This window comes from Nannospalax galili, unplaced genomic scaffold, assembly GCF_000622305.1.
Source record: "Nannospalax galili isolate Female #2095 unplaced genomic scaffold, S.galili_v1.0 scaffold536, whole genome shotgun sequence".
Lineage (NCBI taxonomy): Eukaryota > Metazoa > Chordata > Mammalia > Rodentia > Spalacidae > Nannospalax > Nannospalax galili.
Window position 1 is genome coordinate 680,675 of NW_008337057.1, and position 5,483 is coordinate 686,157.

At 38.7% G+C, this 5,483-nt stretch overlaps 1 protein-coding gene across 1 annotated transcript in view; it reads right to left on the reverse strand.

Moving 5' to 3' along the window:
* Window positions 1–5,483, reverse strand: part of Sacm1l (SAC1 like phosphatidylinositide phosphatase) — a 57,044-nt gene that overhangs the window by 44,386 nt on the left and 7,175 nt on the right. The gene's annotated exons all lie outside the window — the stretch shown is intronic.

Sequence of the window (5,483 nt, forward strand, 5' to 3'; positions counted from 1 at the left end):
ATATAACTCAGGTATATGAATTATATATGGCAATGTATTAGCTCCATAGCTATGTTTTAATTTACATCTATTTCCAATTGTAATTAAACTATTATATGCATATCTATGCATAATTATTCCAATAATGATATTCCTAAAAGAAAAAAAAAACCTACATTTCACATTTTGACCCCAGAATTACAGTGAAAAAAAACCCTACTTTCCTCATCATAATACCAAACTTAATAATGAAAGACCCCAAATTACTATCTTCCGACTTCTCTAGATAAAATTTCCACCAATGTGAATCTATATATTCACAGGAAATTTTTTTCAAATCAGAATATAACAAAAAATATTATACAGCTTTCCCTTTGATATATAACCAGAGTTATTTCTTAGAAGGACACACCAACCTAAAATATCAAAGTTATAGCCAGGCATGTGAGTTCAAGGCCAGCTTGGCCTACATATTGAGTTCTAGGCCAGCTGGGGCCACAGGGAGACCCTGTCTTTAAAAGACAAAAAAAAAATCAAGGTTATGTAAAACAGTACTCTGATTTATTAAAGATAAAAGTTCTAGATTATTTTAAAAAAAAACAAAAACAAAAACTTGTGGGCTGTACGATGGCTCAGCTAGTAAAAGCGCTTGCTGCCAAGCCTGATGACCTGAGTTTGATCCCCAGGACTTACATGGTAGGAGAGAATCACCTCTCACAAGTTATTCTCTGACCTGTGTGTGCCCACAAATATTCACTTACTCATTCAGTGTTTAAAAAATAAGGACCAATTTAAAATTTTAGAATGTCTTTCTTGATTTATATAAAGCTATGAGTATCTGAAAGTAGAACACCTTCAGTACTGGTGACATTAGTGTAGGACCAGCTTTAAAGACAGCATGAGAAAACAGGTTATCATGCTCTGCTACTTTTTCTGGCAACAACTTTGCATAATGTAAACCAGACAAAATGTGCTGAAAAATTGTTTTATGGTAGAAGTTATTAACTAAAGAAGTAACTGTGGTAGGTAGAACTGTAAAAACATACCCCAACATTCCTATTTCCTAATTATTTAGGAACTTCCCTAAACTGGAATTAAACTTACTAATCAACTGGCCTTAAAAGACGAAGATAAATTCCAGATGTTAAGGGTAGGCCCAATGTGATCACATCAGTACTAAAAGCAGAAGACAAGAGAGTTCAGAAATGTAGGAGAAAGAGAGTCAGTCCTGAGAATTGATGGCTCCTGAGGTAATGCACAAGGGCCAGACAGGGACCTCCAGAAGCTAAGGCTGGTCTCAGGCTGATAGTCAGCAAGGAAACCAGGACCTTGGCTCCTCTACCACAAGGAACTAGACAGCCGGTAACATGAATGAGCGTGGAAACCTTAGCCTCCTGTCCTAAACAGTCCCACTGTGATACCTTAGTTTTCACCTAGTTAAACTCATGTAGGACCTCTGATTTACAGAAACTGAGAAATATATCTGTATCGTTTTAAGCTTCTAATTTTACAGTAACTTGGTAAAGCAGCAATAGAACAATAACACAGTGATATATAGATGAAGTAACGTTCACCTTAACCCTTAGCTAGAATGCACCAACAAGCAGAGACCAGTGAAGGGGGCACCCATCTCTCTCCCTGGGGCACTATTGTTAAAACACTTACATTTTGCTAAAAATCATTATTATTAATAGTAAGTTCTTATTTAAGCAACCTTCTGCTGTTTATTTTCCTATAAATGAGTAAAGACGTTGTGAGGATAGGTGATCTGACTTTCTGACAGCTATCAACTCTCCCTTGATGCTCTGGATGTCAGCTCAGCAGGCATCAAGAATCATGCGCATACCAACACTGGTCATTCTGAAGATTCCATGGATGGCTCGAGGAAGCTACACAAAGACCACAATTGCCTGCTTTGGCTCCCAAGAGTGTGACCCCAGTCCCTTGAGACAATCTGGTGAACTGCTGGGAAACAGCCTATTACACAGTGCTGCTTCCCCTAGTGCTGCCAACATGAACCAAAAATGACTGTCACTAGTGGCATTTTCTTATCTACTTTGAATGTTATTAGCAATATAGCAATGATTATTCAATATATAATCTCAAAACTCAAATGGAGTAAGGTAGCATTCTAGCCCAAGGGCTCTAAGGCCTTTGCTTATTCTTAATTCTAAGAGAGAAGTTGCTATAGAATCTAAGTTGCAGACACTGCCCTATCACCCCTCTCTCTGAAAATGTCATTAAAAATGCTATCTCTTGCTCCTGCTCCTTCCATATTTATCAACACTTCTTTTTTTTTTGAGACAGAATCTTACTGTGTAGCCCAGGCTGGCCTCAAACTCACAGAGATTCACCTGCCTCTGCCTCCTGAGTTTTGGGATTAAAGGTGTGCGCCACCTTGCCCAGCTACCAAAACACTTTTAACTTCTAAACACAAATTCTACCTGGTTGAAAATCAAGTGGTTGGGACACTGCTTCGGCTTTTAAGGACATCATTGATGGAATGTTTCACTGAGAAAGCTTTCAATCAGCTTTATTGATTTGATTCTGTAATAATGAGCATAGCACCTAATGCTTTGAGTTGTTCTGTTGAGAGGATCAATGCTTAAGGTAGATTTTGTTCTTGAACAGTATCCCAATAGATTTGATGACATTTAGTTGGCTCAAGGTCTGATTCCTGGCCCCACAATCAAGATTTCCAGTATTGAAACTCGCACAAACTTAAATGGAAGCAGCCTAGATAAAATGACAACTGAAGCCTGAACATTAACGAGAGAAGGGAAAGCTTTAGTGCTGTAACTTCTCTCACTGGTATTGGGCTTCAATCAGGTGAAATGTATTTCTACACAAAAACACAATGTAGGAACCAATAAAAGTTTGCTTAATTTTTAAAAATGCTATCTCTAGACTGAGGGTTACAAACAATGAAAACATGAACAATGACGTCAGTGACTCAGCTCTAACTCCAAACTGTAGTCACAACAGCGTGTCATCTGTCCTCTTCTTTCCCTCTGTTCACTCCCCACCACTAATTAACTGGCCTCAATCCTGATCTGAAGTATAGATGTCCTACGTAGTAAATTTTGTTCTGTCGATTTTTAGACTTCATTTCAAAAGCTGGTAAGATTAAATTTTAACTCAAGCACTTACCATCAAAAACAATTGAGTAAAAATTCTCTGATGTGATTTTTGTTGGCATGCATAGTTTTACTGTTTTTAAATCTTTACCAGTGGCCTGAAGATATCCCCTTGGTATTTCTCATTCAATCAAGTTTCTTAGGGCAAATAATGTTTAGTCAGCAAACATTGCATTATTTTTTCCTATGAGGCCCTTTCTGAATGTTTTTATTGGCTTAGTGAGTGGCAGAGTAAACATGCGGCCAATACACTCACATACATAAATTAAATAAAATGCTTTTTAAAAAGCTGTCATTTATTGTGAAGCTCACTTCCATAAAATTCTATCACAGTACTTATTTTATGAAACAGGTTTCAGAAGATGAATCCATTCATGATTATTCATTCTTTTTTTAATATTTTATTTATTATTTTTATTTTATATGTATGAGTGTAAGTCCAGTTCCAGGGGATCAGATGCCCTCTTCTGGACTTGTTGGACAGGACCCACACCTGGTGCACTTACATACATGCAGGCAAAACACTCATACACATAAAATAAAAATAAATCATCTTTGATAAACTGCAAGAAAACCAATGCATTTCACTCCATTATTAAGCATCAAGTGACATCTCCATTTTCTTCCCATTTTGGCATTATGGTTTTCCAGTGTCTGAAAATGTACTTACTCCTCTACCTTGTATAACATGCATATCATACTTCAGGCAAAAACAGACCTCTTCAAAACCCTTTCAAATCACACAATGAGATTGCAGGCAGTACTTGTTACTGCCCAACCTGCTGCTCCTTGCAGTGCACTAAATACACTTTTCTTTCTATAGCTCTGTCAGAAAAACAAAAACAAAAAATATGAGTGAAATTAACGCCCCTGTATTAGTTACTTTTCTGTTGCTGTGACAGAACACCATGATCATAGTGTTTAAAAGGAAGAATTTATTTAGCTTACGTTCCAAAGGGGTAAGAGTCCATCATGAAGGGGAGGCACTGCGGCAGAGGTGGCTGGAGCAGGAGCAGAAGTTAAGCTCCCACATCTTCAAGCAAGCACAGCAAGAAGAGCGCAGCTGGAGGTCCGGCAAGGCTTAAGAACTCTCTAAGCCCGCCCCCAGTACCATGCTTCCTCCAGCATGACTACACCTTCTAAGACCTCCCAAAACAGCAGCTCCAACTGGGGACAAAATGTCCAAATACTTGGAGCCTATGGGTACATTCTCATTCAGTGCCCCCCCCGCCACATATGTATCACTACTTCTCAAATTCCCAACTGTTAAAACAGCTACTGCCAAGAGGAGAAAAACAACAGAAAGTAGTGTTGGCAAGGGTGTCATGAAATTGGAACCTTGGGTTTTGCTAGAGGCAGGATAAATGGGGCAGCCAATGTCAGTCCTTTAAAATCTAGCAATCCCACTTTTTTTTGAGGTGGGGGAAATCTCACTATGGATTCTGGTTGGTCTGTAACTCACTATGTAGATCAGGCTAGTCTTGAATTCACAGAGATCTGCCTGCCTCTGACTCTAGAATGCTAGGATTAAAGGTGTGAATCACCACAACTGGCAGCAATTCCACTTTTGTGTAGTTATGTATTCAAAATCACTGAAAGAAGGGTGTAAAAGAGTTATTTGTATCCCTACATTTAAAACAGCATGATTCACAACAGAAAGATGGAAGCAACCCCACTGCCCATTGTCAGATGAACAAAATGTATCTGCATGTACTACACAACCTTTTTTTGGTTTTTTTTCGTTTTGGTTTTTTTTTTTTTTTTTTTTTTTTTTTTTTTTTTTTTTTTTTTTTTGTCTTTTTTGAGACAGGGTCTCCCTGTAGCCTCAGCTGTCCTGGAACTCACTATGTAGACCAGGTTGGCCTTGAACTCACAGAGATCCACCTGCTTCTGCCTCCCAAGTGCTGGGATCAAAGGCGTGTTCCACCACATCCGGCTCCTTTTGTTTTTTTATTTACTGTTTTTTTGATAGGGTCTCACAAAGTGACAACAGTAGCTGAAGCTGGCCTTCAACTATTGATCCTCCTGTCTCCACCTCCCAAGTGCTGGAATAATAGGCATGTGCAACCACACCAGCATACTGTATAATAATGTTTTGGTCAACTATGGTTCATATACAACAATATATACACTATGGCCTAGGTGCATAATAGGCTATACCATCTAGGCTTTTATAAGTATACTTTGATATTCACACAATGATGAAACTGCCTAAGGGTACATTTCACAGAACATGCTTCCACTACAAAGCAACATACGACTGTCCATTAATGGTATATCAGTGAGCCTTAAAAAGGAAATTCTGAGCCGGGTGTAGTGGCACACGCCTTTAGTCCCAGCACTCGGGAGGCAGAGGCAGGTGGATCT